The sequence below is a fragment of the Psammomys obesus genome, unplaced genomic scaffold, assembly GCF_907164565.1.
Source record: "Psammomys obesus unplaced genomic scaffold, mPsaObe1.curated_primary_1811, whole genome shotgun sequence".
Classification (NCBI taxonomy): Eukaryota; Metazoa; Chordata; class Mammalia; order Rodentia; family Muridae; genus Psammomys; species Psammomys obesus.
Genome location: NW_026593286.1, coordinates 19,755,006 through 19,757,014, shown reverse-complemented (window position 1 = coordinate 19,757,014; position 2,009 = coordinate 19,755,006). Strand labels below are relative to the sequence as shown.

General features: G+C 44.7%; 1 pseudogene; it reads right to left on the bottom strand.

Moving 5' to 3' along the window:
- Nucleotides 1-259: 259 nt before the first annotated feature.
- LOC129683672 (dnaJ homolog subfamily B member 6-like) lies at nucleotides 260-768 on the bottom strand (annotated as a pseudogene).
- Between the last annotated feature and the right edge of the window lie 1,241 nt (nucleotides 769-2,009).

The window sequence follows — 2,009 nt, the reverse complement described above, 5'->3', positions numbered from 1 at the left end:
GGGAGCAGTCCTGTTAGGCCACAGAGGAGGACTTTGTGTAGCCAGCCTTGAAGATACCTGATAAAACAGGGTCAAATGAAAGGGGAGGAGGTCCTCCCCTATCAGTGGACTTGGAAAGGGGCAGGGAAGAGACCAGGGAGGGAGTTGGGGAGGGGGAGGGAATGAGGGAACGGGGTACAGCTGGGACACAGAGTTAACAAATTATAACTAAAATGAAAAATAAAAATAAAAATAAATGCGTGGGTTGAATTACTTGTTATCAAAAGAGATGCTCCTTACCATTTATTGTCCAGGACTTTAACTGTCTTCTTCAACCTCTACTCTTTCTTGACCGTTCGCCACAATTCTCTTTGCAGTGATTGTTTTTTCCCATTAACTATCTTAGCTGAAATTCATATGGATTTGAAGCTGCCCATTCCTCTGCTGCCAGATGACGCTGAAGAGAATGAAGTAAGACCCCCATGGCCTACTGACCCGAACGAAGAGAAGCCTGTATCAAAGGCAGGAAATCCACCTCCAAAAGAAGACAATACACCGAAGGCAGAGAAAAAAAGCGAGCCAGTACCTCTGTTTCTACGTCCTCGGTGACCCCAAACAGTCATCAAACGGGTCTTCAAAGGAGTCAAATGGAAATGGGTCCCTTCCTCCAAAAAATTCCCTGAAGACATCGTCTGGATTCTTTTTGTCTGGGTGCCGTTTGAGTGCCTGTTCAATGTCCTGGGGAGAGACATGTCTCTGCTCACCCAGAACTTCATAGTAATCCACCATGTTTTAACAGTGTTGGAACAAATCCGAGGAGGTGGCGGCGACAGGGGGACGTCGGGCGGCTGGTCTCCGGGCAGCCCCGGCACAGCTGGGCTGCTGGCTGTGGTGGCGTCCTGCCCCCTTTTTTAAAATAAAGGAATATTCTAAATCTTTTGAAAAAGAGCAGAAACTTCTGGATGCTCTTCTAGCTTTGCTAAATGAATTAGAAACGATGTGGCAAACTTCTCTCGGAAAATTCATCTGGGTATGCTCTGGCCTTAAGGAAATGAACTATAAGATGAGTCCATTTCAGAACGGGCAAAGAGGAATGATGAGGAAGACAAGGTCAAATGCGTAAGCACGTAGAATTACTGTCCACAGCACTACAGTCTCTGAAATACTGTGCATGTCTGCAAATGTGCACACACACGAGCACATACACACACATACACACACACACACACACACACACACACACACCATGCCTACTTGAATTATTTGTATACACTATTTTATTAAATTTTCAAAACACTTTTTGTGTTTTAATCTTCTAAAATTAGATGTAATTTAAAAGTAGTGTGTTTTATTATGCCTCATCCCAAAAAATAAGGACAGCTAAAAAATAAAATCAATGTTGCCCACTGGAACTTAAGATAGCAATAGGTGTTTCTTCAGAGTTGAAAGCTCTGAGCTGGTGTCACCATTGGCTCTCTCTTCCTAATTATCCAAGCACAAACGTTGGCACCAGGAAGTACAGTATCAGCCCTACCACCAGTTACCTGGGGCTTCATCAGGACTCTATTTCTGCCTATGAAAAGCAGGCTAAGTGTAGACTGCCCTGATTGGGGTTGTCAAGTGAGAAAGTGAGAGGAGCACTTGAACTTGGAAATCCTGACTGGCTGATGCCCCAAGGAACAACCTTTGCTGCACCCTAGTGGCAGATCACACTTCTCGCAACTAAGTCTGCTTTTTCACTAGCCTTTGAGAAGGTGCTTGATATTTCAGTAAGAACAGCTTCATCAGCTCCTTCCATAAGGAAGACGCAGAGAACAATCTGTGTGTCACTGGACTTTCTTAAACTTCATTTCTCTATCCTACCGAGGCCTAATGGCCTGGATGCCCTTCTTCCATCTGTCCCTATTTTTTCATCTTTGCAAGCATGAAATTTTGGTGAGACAGAGCCAGCCCATGAATGAATTTGTGCCATAGGCATTTGCCAGCCCGCACTTACCTTCTGTCGACTATAGTGCCACTGTCACCTTCCT